This window comes from Choloepus didactylus, chromosome 12 (genome assembly GCF_015220235.1).
Source record: "Choloepus didactylus isolate mChoDid1 chromosome 12, mChoDid1.pri, whole genome shotgun sequence".
In the NCBI taxonomy this organism is placed as follows: Eukaryota; Metazoa; Chordata; class Mammalia; order Pilosa; family Megalonychidae; genus Choloepus; species Choloepus didactylus.
In genome coordinates this window covers 13,491,532-13,505,536 of record NC_051318.1, presented here as the reverse complement: position 1 = coordinate 13,505,536, position 14,005 = coordinate 13,491,532, and the positions used below count along the sequence as shown (strand labels likewise).

The window sequence follows — 14,005 nt, the reverse complement described above, 5'->3', positions numbered from 1 at the left end:
ATAAGCATTTTAATGGATTCAAGAAAATTGCAGGGAGAAAGCATCCCTAGAGGGACATGTGTGGGAGTGGGCATTGAGCAGATGAAACAGGTATTCACTGTAGCATTTAGACAGTATATTGAAAACAAAGAAAATATAATCCTACCATTGTACAAAATCATAGTATCTTTTTACTTTTGATAAATGGCACAATGTAGGAAGGCAAGAACTAGAAGAGGTTTGGAGAAGGGCAAACAAAATGATTGAGGAAAGGTACTAAAATATATAAACTAAAGGGGTTTGTGTTTTTCATCTTGGAATTTAAAGGGATGGATTTTGTACCAGTTTGTATATGTTATGTCCCCCAGAAAAAGCCATATTCTTTAATGCGTTCTTGTGGGGGCAGACATACTAGTATTGATTAAGTTGGAACCTGTGGATTAGGTTGTGTCCATGGAGATGTGACCCACCCAACTGTAGGTGATAACTCTTATTAGATAATTTCCATGAAGGTGTGGTCCCACCCATTCAGCATGGGCCTTGATTGGTTTACTAGAGCACTGATATAAGCTCAGACAGAAGGAGCAAGATTGCTGTAGCCAAGAGGAACGCTTTGAAGACAGCCGTTGGAAGCTGATACTGACATTTGGAGAATGCCATTTTGAAACACAAACTGGGAGCCAGCAGATGCCAGCCATGTGCCTTCCCAGCTAACAGAGGTTCTCTGGATGCCACTAGCCATCCTCCAGTGAAGATACCTGATTGTTAATGCCTTACTTTGGACACTTTATGGCCTTAAGACTGTAACTTTGTAACCAGGTAAACCCCCTTTATAAAAGCCAGTCCATTTCTGATATTTTGCTTAACGGCAGCATTAGCAAACTGGAATAGATTTGAAGTATAGAAAACCGACTGTACAGGGTACATTGAACATGGACTAATTTCTGAATCTTAGATCTTTGAGCTGTAGTTTCTTTCTTTCCCAATCTTGAAATAGGACAATTGGCTGGAAGCTGTACAATACTTATTCTGAAGCTGAAAACATAATTAACTTACACTGAGTTTAGATATAGTCAGAAGTAATAGATCCATAATTAATTACTAAATGGAATTAAGCTTTTTAAAGGTTATAGCCACAGTCTTCTGAGATTTAAATTGAGGGAGATAAGCATATTCTCCCACATGGGTGCAATTTCAAAGATATAATTTGCTGTCCTGTGGAAAGAGGGACAAAAGTTTGTATACCCAAGCTACAGAACTGTGATCAGAAAGCTAAAGATAACGCATTTTCACACTGTCACATAAGAGGGAACTTTGTAACAGACCAAGTTGTCCAAACATGGGAGGGAAGGCAGAGAATTCTTTTCCTTCTACAGATGGTTAAGCATATCCTGAATGATGCATTGATGGGTTTGTTGTAGAGGAAATTCAGGTATTTGATGGATGTTTGGACTAGGTGACTTATATGGTCCTACCAGCTCTGAGGTTTTATATTACAATGTAAGGAACCATTATCAGCTAGAGAACATTGGACTGAATTGACTATAAGTCTAAAAAAGAAAAAGAAGTTACACCAAAACCAGAAATGGTTGTTTTGCCTTTAAAAGTCAATGATTCACAGACTTGATTTTTTATTTATAATACTTAATTTTTTTTTTGAAATGAAATGATTCTGGAAACACATAAACAGTGTATAAGGATGTGAACTAGAAAGTAATAGCGCTGCAGTCTCCTGACCATCCTGTTTCCCTCTCTTATCTCTCCTTGCCCTTTAATGAGAGAAAGGACAATGTTGAGAATTATTCCTAAGTTTCTGGCTTGAATAATTGAGTTGTAGTTGTAGTACCATTTAGTGACACATGGGGCAAGATTTGGAAGAACAGGACATTGTGTGGGGCAAAGCAGAGAAAATCATGAGCTATATTTTATACTTTTCAGTTTGGGAGGCTTATGCTAATACTAGTTTCAGATTTCCCTTTGTTCTTTCTACCTTTCTTGAAGCTTGGGGGTAATAAGGACACTAACTGAGTAAGTGGCAGGACTTTGCAAAGCTCTTTAATAGTTCCAGCAAAATGGGTCCCCCTTTCCTTTCATCAGAGAGTTCAGTTGGAATTCCTCAGGCTGGGAACACAGAATTGAATAACACTTTCGCTACTGTTTGAGCTGTAAGTTTCCAACAAGGAAAGGCTTAAGTCTAATCCAAGAATAAGCAGGCAAAATCCAGGACATTTTCAAAACCCATAGCAGAAGGGTAGTTGTACGAAAACCATTTGGATGTGTTTGAAGAGGCCTTGAGGTTTGGACACTTGTCCACACCCCATGTTTACAGTTTTAACCAAGGATTATGCTGATAAAAGATGAGACTTGCACTAAAGATACACTTGGCGATTTCATAGAAGTTTTCCTATTAGTTTTGATTGTGTTCACTAACCAATCTCTCCTTCCCAGAGTGTATTATTTTATGTAAAAAAGTTTCAGGTTCCATTTGAGAACACAAAGCAGCGGTCCTGAGAGCGCAAGAGGTTAACTTTGATTGTTTGCACCCAGATTTCTGCCAATTGCTGGCATTCTCTAATGGCCTTTTGAGCCTCTCTAAGGATTTGGTCTTTTGAAGAATCTTGAGGACTAGGATCATGAAAGGACTGCCTTTGTGCCATAATGATCAGCCAGGGCATTTCCTTTGTTTAGTTTCATGTTCCTCTTGTTTTTTTTTATGGTCTTCTATCTTTATAATAGTCATCTTCTTTGGAAGCATTAATGAAGTCAAGAACCTTCTTTGTCTCCAGAGTATTTCGAATTCATGTACTACCGCAAAAGCAGATCTCCTCTCGGTTTATATATTTTAAGCTCCCCCCCCCCCCCCCTTTTTTAAATCTCTAGCTAACTGCAAGCTCTGGTGAGCACGGTGAGTTCTGTCACCTGGCCATATTTTGCCTCTAGCAGGGGGGTCACAGTCTAGGGGTGAGTTGAGCTCTGTTCCCACATATCCTGCCTCATAGTTCCCTTTGTCATTTTTAAGATATGACCCTTTAACAACCAAGATTAAATCTGGATTTTTCTAGAGGAGTTTCTGATAAGTCTCTTTAGGGTGCAGATAGTTTACCTCTTTTTTTCAGGGAATAGAGGAGTAGGAGTGATCAGCAAGCTTCCTGTATAAGGCCGGATAGTAAATATTTATGGCTTTGCAGGCCACATATAATCTCCCTTGCATATTCCTCTTCTTTTTTTTTTTTTTCTTTTTATAAACAATCCTTTAAAAATGTAAAAATCATTCTTAGATCTGGTTGGGTTAAAAATAGGCTATGGGCTGAATTTGACCTTTGGGCCATAGTTTGCTGACCCTTAAAGTATTAATTACATCAATAAATGGAGATGTATGAGGGAGAAAGTAATAGATTTTGTATTAGAAAATCCTCCTTGCTGAACATGTTCTGTCTTTTCCAGTGAGCAGCAAGATTGTACAGCCTGAAGGACTTGGGAGTTGAAAGGACCCTCAAACCAAGTTGGCAGAGGACTCTTATTAGTTTACCTGCTGTGGCTTTTTTTAGACAAGATGGGTAGGCTTTTGCCACTGGGTATAGAGAGACTCCAGTAAGCTCTTGATCTCTGATGATTCCCGTTAAGTCAAGTCAGAACACCAAAACCTTGTTCAGATCTCTCGTGTGTATAAGTAGAAGACTTTATGATATGTAAGTAGGCTCAGAGTAGAAAGTTGCTGAAGTGCTCTTTTCAATTGCAAAAGTTTGGGTTCCTAGGGAAGAGGTTTAGGTTCCTAGGGAAGAGGTTTGATTATTGAGGACTTAGTGAAGAAATACAGTAATCATACAATTACAGAAAATGGGAACCCGTTGCCTGCAATAGTCAAAGAGATCTAGGAATATTCATAATTGTCTGTTATTTACATGTGTGGGAAAGTTTTGAACAATTTGAATTCTGTCAAGAGTAAGGGACTTCCCTCCTTAGGATAAATCATGTTCTAGGTAATGTACTTTGATAAGGTTATAACTTTTCTTTGGAAATCTTAAACCCTTTCTGAGCTAAAATAAAAAGATGTAATTAGCACTTATCTCATGTTTAGAACACAACACTGGTCATCCACATATTAGATTAGAGTAGAAACACATGGAAATTTAAGGACCTGTGGAAAAATTGGAGGGTGCTTCAGTAAACCCCTGAGACATAACTGTTGATTTTTCCAAGACAAGCAAGTATTGACTATTTTGATCTATAGAGATACTAAAGAAAGTAGAACAGAAACCTAGAAGTGTGAAATATGTAACTTCAGGAGGCCATAGAGATAAAATAGTATTTGGGTTTAGTTCTATGGAAAAGTGGGGGGTGAATATCCTATTTATGGCCCAGAGGTTATGAGCAAATTTATATCCTCTTTCATTGTTTTTTTTTTAACCAGGAAGATGGGAGTATTACAAGAATTGATGAGGTATGAGGTATGATGATGATGAGTCCTTTCTCTTTTAGGTTTTCAGGTGTTGGTCATAGTCCTTTTAGCTTCTACTTTTAGAGAGTATGGTCCAAGTTTGGGTAGATGTTTGGATGGGTCATTTTGAGCCTTGATTGGTTCTGCCCCAATAATTCTGCCATTATTAATAGACCTTCCTAGAAAACTGAAACTTTAGAGATGTTCAATTTGGGCTGATTTAAATTAAGAGACACTAGGAATTCAGTAGCCATATTAGCTATGACTTGAGTGAATAGGAGAGAATGCAAGGGATTTCAAGGAAAAGGCCATTAGAAGAACATTTAATCTGAGAACTCCTTTTGCACGGTATATTCCTCCCTATTAAATTACCTGGTATGGTGTCACAGAGGAGGAAAGAATGTTCTTCAGGTGAAGGCCTGAGGGTGAGAGAGAAGAGGTGGTACAGGGGGAAAGTCTGGGGGTTTTTAGAGATACCACTGCCTGAGTACTCTGTTGACTCAAAGGGGGAGGTTTTGTAACAGTGGTAGGGTTTAAGTTTGATACTATAGCATTGGTATCTATAAAAAATTTGCAAGGTTGTCCTTTAACATTTAGAGAAATTTCTTCTTGTGAGTTTAAGGATGAAATGGACCTTTTCTGTTCAGAGCATCTTTCATGATCACCTACTTTTTTTCTTCACTTTCTGAGCTATTCACAGGACTAATGTCTTCCCAGTGTCCTTTCAGTTTACAGTATCGCATGTGACTTTATCAAGAAATCCCCTGCTCTGGTGTTTAATGACTTGGGTCTCGGCATCCAGTTTTGATATAAGGCCCTCAGTGTATTCTGAGTCTTTTCTCTGCTTTTGTTCAGTGAGGAGTTAGTGATCTGGCAGGGGAACCATTTCCCACTCCAGTTTTTGCTTGCATATTAAATCCCCTATGTCTGCTTTAATGTGATTCACGAATGGTGAGGAGCAAGCTGGGGTCACATCTGCTTCAGGATTTACTTTTGAATGCTACCTTAAGATGTTAAAGAGCCTATCCCTGGGTTTTCCAGTGAGCTCCTTTCTTTTCTTACAGAACTGAACTGGAGTCCACTCTATTTTCATAAGGAAGACTTTAGGGATATCCTCCAAAAAACTATGTACAACATCAGCAGTTTTTCTACAGCCCTTTGGTTTCCTGTAAAAGTCACAGTCTGTTAAGTTACCTGCAGGATCTTCCTCATTTTTTCATGCAATATCTTGCATTTAAATTAATTGATACATTTCTTGAAGCCCTGGATTATATGTTCCTAAAACCGTTCTAAATTCTTTTTGCAAGGAACATGCAATAAATAAGGAAATTGAGACCCAGGGGACTAAGGTTCTATTCTTCATATTTTGCAATCACTCCTAACTCTTTCTTCTCTGTAGCTGTTTTTTGTGCTCCCCCCCGCCCCCGCGTTGTCTTTTATCATGTTTATCTGTCTTTCAGAAAGATTCCTCTGTTTCAGAACAGAGAATAAATTGGATGGACAAGTCTGGTGGCAGGGAAATAAAATTGATTGTTGTAAATTAAGAGAGAGAGATTGATGGGGGAGAGTAGTGAACAGTTTTATTATTTATCAACTATTGGCATTGTTGGCCCTCTGTGTATGTTTCTTTTGTATTTTTTATATGAATGTATGTCTATTTTGTTTCTATTCTGTTTTATGTATGTATGTACGTTTATTGTTTTTGGCTCTTGTGCATTTTTCTTTCTTTCTACCTCCTTTCAGCTCAGTTTTTTTCTTCTTTGCCAGCTATAGCTTTAGTTGTATTCTATAAGATTTAATTTGTGTAATTTCATTATCATTCAATTCAAAGTATTTTTTAATTTCTGTTCCGATGTCTTCATTAACTCTTGTGTTATCTAGAAATGTATTTCTTAGTTCGTCTTTTTATTATTGACTTCTAGTTTAAGCTGTGGCCAGAAAACATACTCTCTGATTTCAGTTTCTTGTAATTTAAGTCTTGCTTTTGCTATTAGTTATTGAGTAATGTTTTTTATGTGTATCAGATGAAATTTAGATTTTTTTATCATTATAAACTAATAGCTTAATAACGCTGTTTTTTTTTGTTTATTTTTATTTTTATTTTTTATTGAAATATATTCACATACCGTACAATCATCCAAAGTGTAAAACAGTTGTTCATAGTATCATCATATAGTTGTGCATTCATCACCACAATCAATTTTTTAACATTTTCATTACTCCAAAAAATAAAAATAAGAATAAAAATAAAAGTAAAAAGAACACCCAAAATACCCATACCCCTTCTTCCCCGTATTATTCATTTACTTTTTTATCCACCCTTCTACTCATTTGTCCATACACTGGGCAAAGGGAGTGTGAGCCACAAGGCTTTCACAATCACATGGTCACGCCATGTAAGCGATACAGTTATGTGCTCACCAGTAAGGCTTTTTGCATTAAGTATTGCTTTGTCTGTTATTAATACAGCTATACCAGATTTCTTTTGGTTGGGTGTTTGCCAGGTGTACCTTTCCCCTCCTTTTACTTTAATTCTTCCTGATTCTGAGGTTTTAGTCATGTCTCCTGTATACTGCATATAAGTAAGTTTTTTTTAACAACTCAAAATGTAATTTATTTCATTGATATTTTCAAACTTTTTAACTTTCCATTTCTTGACATTCTCCTGAGAGAATAGCAGATCATTAATAATAAAAAAGCAAATCAGATTGACAGTCTAAGCCTTAGTAAAATATTGTAGTATTTTAAAAACTTGTATAATTAACAACCAAAGACAAATTCAGATATTAAGTGATTAACAGCTTGCTGAATTTTAGCATAATTTTAACGAGACATTGAATATTGGCAAATTTTTTAAAACAGTAAGCAGATAAACAATATGCCATTAAAAAATGTTAAAATACTTTATTTGCAAAATTTACCTTTTTTTTTTTTTGGTTAATACAGGTAATGTGTTTCTTAAATAGTCTCATTCTTTTTGTGTTATGTCTATAAAAATAAAATTGTCCTTAACATTCCTAAGTTCTTTCTAAGAAATAAGGAAAATATTTCTAAAATTTTCCAAATAAAGCCATAAAGTATTTTTATATGGTAAAACATAATAGAGTCATAGAGTTATAGTCAGTGGCACAAATCATTTATGTGATGATAAAACATATTCAATGTTAGGTAAGAAATCAGTACTGTACAGTAACAAGCCATACATAAGAGGTAGAATTCATAATCACAGTTTTATAGAAAAGTTGCAGTAGTTAATATCTGTATTCTGCTTTATTAGCTATGGTACTAAAATGTCCTTCTCATTACAAATCTAACAGCAGGAAAAAGGAGGGTTCTTCATAGGCAGTGTTTTGCGTATGTATGTTAAACAAGACACCTGAAGCATTTTCTTAGTTAATTAAGGTAATCTATCATATATGGTGTTTACCTCATTTTTGAAAAGTCTCAGAGTAACAAATCTAGGCTCCTATTCTTCTTTCAAGGAACTAAGAAGGGAAATACATCTTTCTGTACCACTCTTAGTATAAATGAAACCACTATGTTTCTGGATATCATCGCTTATCATTCCAACAGTACTAACCTATGAATGGATTCTGTACCCAAATTTATAAGCTGATTGTTTCTAATTCACAGTACATTTTGTCATATACAGTGTTACAAATGAGTAAACCTAGTAATCTGTTTAATTGATGATGTAGCTAAATTACTAGTACTTGAATAAAAGTACATTAAGTAATGTAGCTAAATTACTAGTACTTAGTAAGCTAGGATGACAGAGATCTTTTACGTATATATAGTTATTCACATATTGGTTGTTCATAACTTGGGGTTCTGTTGTTTTACAATCCGTATTTCAAAGTCGATCAAGTGATCAGAAAGGATGTTTATGAAAGTTATAATAAAAATTGACATAAGTAAGTATACTCAGTGCTGAAACACAGAGGGCAGCTAAAGTTTCATATATACCTGAATACTTAAAAAAGATTTAAAACAGTATAAAATAATTATAAAAAAAAAATCCATGGCCAAATACATAAGGTTTCTTCCCATTAACTGGAAATTGATTTCCTGTACTTTATAGTAGGATTAGATCATCATGATGAGCCAATCAGATTCCAGACATTTATTTATAGTTCTATTTCAGTGAGCTTTATTTTGATCGGGTACTCTTAACTTGACCTAAACTCCTTTTTATTGTTTCTGATCATTTTGAGAGCCAAGAGAATAAGATATTTGTTAGGCCAGATCCTTTTAGCAATATTTCCCTCACAACTGACAAGTCAGTAGTCATGTCAAAATTAACATAACACTGTTGACAGGTAATATAAAAATAAGATTATTTCCTCACATTTAATTTAAAAATCTTATATCTTAGTTAAGAGCTAGACAGAATGTTCGTGTCCTTATGGAGACTGAACAATTTTTGACCATATTCTTGACTTCAAAGAGAAAATAGGTCATAATTTTAATAAGGAAAGTATGACTTTGCATTTTTAATAATTGTCCAGATGTTAGCTTTGGGAAATTTAGGCTGCATATATAAAACTAATACTTTTTACTAATATTTTACATTGAAATATAGTAATTGGTTATAAAAATCTCAAAAATGTCATTGTTTTCAAAGCTATGCTTCTATTTACATTGTATGAGAGGTGCATATGTAGAGAAAATTGAGCCTTTGTCTTCTAAACATACAGTCAATCCATGACTAGGTAATTATCAGATAAGGGTTATAACAACATACTGAAAACTTCTATTATCAATTTAGAATTGCCACATTTATAAAGAATCTTCTGGGTAAAAGAACCTTAAAGCAGATTTTTTAGAGTTTCATTAAGGCCGAACATTCATTTGTTTAAAATAAATCGGACATTTGTATTATTTTTTCCAGCGTAGGAATATGTAGTTAGTTACATGGCTTCTTCAGTCAGTTATATCTATACTCTTAAAAATATTTCTGTTTTTCACTTAAGTACTACTGGATCAATAAGATTACTTTGCTTTCACATTAAAATTATACTTGTTTCACAAGATAATGCCTGAAAATATTTTGGAAAAAACTATTAATGACCTTGACTGTAACAGTTTATTGCATTTTTCCACCTATGTTTTTCAATGTTAAGTACTTTAGTTTGGAGTTTTAAGTTCTATTTTTCCTCTTGTCTTCAAATAGACTCTTCAGTATGTAAACTTGAATGGCTGATACCACCGCCATGACCACCAAATTAACCATAGACCAGAAATTGACTCTATCAAAGTTGCTTTCTTTCGATTTATTTCGATCACAAGCCTCAAATGCTCTAAGCAGAGTTTGGATATGACCACTTTTGCTTAGTCTGAACTTGATGCTATTGATGGATTCCAAGATATCTTCTAGTTTTCTATCCAGCATATCTGTGCCAGTAATTTATTTCTTCCACTCTTCTTGTTCTTGTTCCTGTTCTCCCATATTATCCAGGATTAATTCAAAGAAAATCACCTCAGAAGTGGTGCTGAATGTATTGTCAAAGCAGAACATGTAGTCATGTCTTTAGTTACGTGTGAACTCCATCTGATTTAATTTGTTCAAAAACTAACATTTTGCCTTCTGGAGAAGCAAGATGGAAATCAGTATCTAATCCTGCTCCTTCTAAAACTTGGTACTTGATTTCCAATGAGGCCTTCAGAGGCATGGGCTGGTAAGAAACACTCCTTCTGGCCAGCTGGAAGGGTAAATGTGAAGTTGCTGTCTAAGGAAGGCCCTGCAACAGCACTGTAAGTTAGATTTTAAAATAAAGTCTTACAAGCATAGGGTTCATTTACATTTATTGTACCTACTGATTATATTTTCTTTAAATCTTCTATGCTTTCTGTTTATCCCTCCAGCTTTATGTTTCTTCTTTTATATTATTGTAATTATTGTATTATTCCATTTTCCCTCCCTTTATTAACTTGGAAGTTCTATACTCTTTTGCTCTTTCTTTCATGGTTATTCTAGATATTAAAACATGCATTTTGACGTTTTAATTTCTAAAATTATTTGGTGTGTGTACCTTTCTTTCCAAACAATGCAAGAATATTAGAACACTTCAACTCCATTTACTCCCCCACCCTGACTTAATATGACAATGTTGTTGTATATTTTAATTCTGTATGTTTATACCCTACAAAATATTATCACTGTTGTATACAAGTCAGTATTTGTATAGAGTCAGTATTTATGTAGTGTTACCATCACCTTTGCCACTTTCTATTCCTTACTGCATTATCATGCTTCCTTTTGGAATCATTTTCTTTGTGTACCAGGATACCCTTTAGCATTTTGTGTAGTGTGGAACTGGTAGTGACAGATTTTCTCTTACTTGTCTGAAAATGTCTGTCTTTATTTCACCTTCAATCTTGAAGATATTTCACTGTGTATAGTATTCTAGCTTAGCAATTGTTTTCTTTCAACATTTTAAAGATATTCTGTACTTTTCTGATTTCTGTTGTTTCTGATAAGAGATCAGTTTATCAGTCTAAAATCTCTTTCTTTGCAGGTTGTGTGTCTTTTTTCCCTCATCTGCTTTTAAGGTTTTCTCTTTTTCTTTGTTTTTTTAAGCAGTTTTTCTAAGAAGTGCCAAGGAGTGTTTTTTCTACCTGTTGCTGTGATTCATAATGCTCCTTGAATCTGTAATTTGATGTCATTAATCTTAGTAAAGTATCTCTTTAAATATTGCTTTGCTCCCTCTCTCTTTCTCCTGTTTATGGGATCCAGTGATATACGTGTTATCCCTTCTCATTTGTATTTTCTGTGTCGCTTATCCCCTCTTTCATGGTTTTTATCAATTACATTCCAGTCTTTATTTTGGATATTTTCCTCTGATATGTCTTCCAGTTCATTAATCATCTCTTCTGTTGTGCTTCTTCAGCTTTGAATCCGTCTATTGTGTTATTAAGTACAGTTATTGTATTTTTTAGTTTTGGATTTTTTTTCCCCCCCCAAAAAATCTGCTGTGTCCCATTTTGGAGCTTTCTGGTCTCTGTCAAAATTCTCAGTCTTTTTCAGCTTGTATATTGTATGCATAATGACTGTTTAGAATGGAGCCCTTGTAGGTCTGTTTGTGTTAAATACTGTGCTTGAAATTTCTCTTTACAGACAACTTAAATACCTAGAATAGGATACTTTCCAACAACAAGCACTTCATTTGCTTCTGCTCGATGCCTGCAGGAGCTAGCAAACTAGGACTACGTTAATCTATTTTCAGGCTTTGTTATTTGAAACTGGGCTGGAGTCCCATGAGAGTCAGTATATTTCTCGTTCACTCTTACTCTTCAGGTACTGTGCTCTTCAGGGTCTCAACCAGATGTGCCTGGGCATTTCCCAGCACCCTATCCCCTTCCTACCTGACTTTAGTGGTCCTTGGACTATAAGTTTTATCTCCTTAGCTATGCAGGGCTATAGAGGCATCCTTCAGCTCCTCAGTAGCCTCTTTTATAGGACTAAACATCTCTTTAGCTATCATTAAATCCTGTTTGCTTGCTAATTACCTACTTCTGTAACATTTAAAATTCTATAGTTTTGCTTATAGTCTAGTGCCAGTGATATTCTCTGTTTTTGCTTAATGTAATTGGAATCCTTTTTTCAAATGTAAAGTTATGTAGAAGATTATAAAGTCAATAAAAAGAAGATCTGTTGAGGTTGAAGTAGAGTCAGGGCCTTGATTCTTCCCTGCTTCCCTCTCCTTACCCCTTGGTACTCCTGACCTCATTAAAATTTGGGGGTTCTATGAAAATTTGAAAAATTATCTTGGGAGAAAAAGATTTAATAAAAAAAAAACATAATAAACACCTTTGTCCTTATCCTCTACTTAAGAAATAAAACATTACAGAATCAAAACACCTTGTTTGGAACCTATGAATATGTTAGAGTACATGGCAAAGGGGAATTAAGCTTGCAGATGAATTACAGTTTCAAATCAGTTGATCTTAAAATAGGGAGATTATTCTGGATTATCTGAGGGGTCCAGTGTAATTACAGGGTCTTTAAAAGTGGAAGAGGGTAACAGAAAGAGTCAAAGAGATGTCATGGTGGAAACAAAGACAGAGTGATGTGATATGAGAAAAACTTGACTCACTGTTTATAGCTTTGAAGATGGAAGAAGGGGGCCATGAGCCAAAGAATGTGGTGGCCTCTAGAAGCTGGAAAAGGCAAGGAAATGGATTCTCTCCTAGAGCCTCCAGAAAAGAATGCTGCCCTGCCGGCACCTTGATTTTTAGCTCAGTGAGACCCCACCTACAGCACTGTAAAATAATAAGTTTGTGTTGTTTTAAGCCAAGGTTGTGATAATTGGATACAGCAGCAATAGAAAACTAATACACTCTCCCTGATCAAATTTACATGTCTTGCACTACTACTATGCTGGTGTTATCCCTGTGAATGCCTTTATACTTTGATCCTATACGCATGTGTCCCTAAACAATATGTAATGCTTTGCATGTTTTCCCTCCCATATCATCCAGTTTTCAACACCTTGCAATGTTGACAGTCATTTGTTCTCCTTCATTTAAAAACATTCTTATATTTGTACATTAATCACCATCATTGACCACTCTACGTTTTGCTGAATTATACAACCCCAGTCTTTATCTTCTTTCCTTCTGGTACATGCCATTAGCCGCCTTCTTTCAACCGTATTCACATCATTGTTGTTCAGAGTACTTAGAATATTGTGTTACCATCATAACTATTACGCTATCTGTTTCATTTCTGGATCTATACAATCAATCCTGTTGAACCTTCTGTACTCCTTCAGCATCAAATGCCCGATTTCTAACCTCTTTCTATCTCCTGATAACCTGTATTCTTAACTCTCAAATTTCGCTCATCGTTGTTAGTCCATATTAGTGAGACCATACAGTATCATTCCTTTTATTACTGGCTAATTTCACTCAACGTAATGTCTACTGTCTATCATTTTGCCTTTTGTATTTTATGTCATATCTTATTTTTATTTTTTCCTCTCTCTTTTTTTACCCTTACTGATATTCTTCATTTCTACACTCTTCTCCAAATCTCTTTCTCCTGTCTTTTCCTATCTGCCTATAGTGCTCGCTTTAGTATTTTGTGTAGAGCAGGCATCGTGTTCACAAACTCTCTCAGTGTCTGTTTTTCTGAAAATATTTTAAACCCCCCACCCCCTCATTTTTGAAGGACAGTTGTGCTGAATAAAGAATTCTTGGTTGGCAGTTTTTCTCTTTCAGTATCTTCACTGTATCATACCATTGCCTTCTCACCTCCATGGTTTTTACTGAGAAATCCTCATATAGTCTTATAGAGCTTCCTTTGTATGTGATGGATCACTTTTGTCTTGCTGCTTTCAGAATTCTCTCTTTGTCTTTGACGTTTGATAATCTGATTATTAGGGGTCTTGGAGTCAGTCTACTTGGATCTGTTCTGTTTGGGGTATGCTGCGCTTCTTGGATCTGTAATTTTATGTCTTCATAACAGATGGGAAATTTTCAGTGATTACTTCCTCCATTATTATTTCTGTCCCCTTTCCCTTCTCTTCTCCTTCTGGGACGCCTATGACATGTATATTTGTGCGCTTCATGTTGTCATTCAGTTCC

At 35.3% G+C, this 14,005-nt stretch overlaps 1 protein-coding gene and 1 pseudogene across 3 annotated transcripts in view; one reads left to right on the top strand and one right to left on the bottom strand.

Annotated features, from left to right (window-relative positions):
- The window catches only part of CDK8 (cyclin dependent kinase 8), a 147,377-nt gene that overhangs the window by 42,405 nt on the left and 90,967 nt on the right, over positions 1–14,005 (top strand). The gene's annotated exons all lie outside the window — the stretch shown is intronic.
- LOC119507025 lies at positions 9,558–10,150 on the bottom strand (annotated as a pseudogene).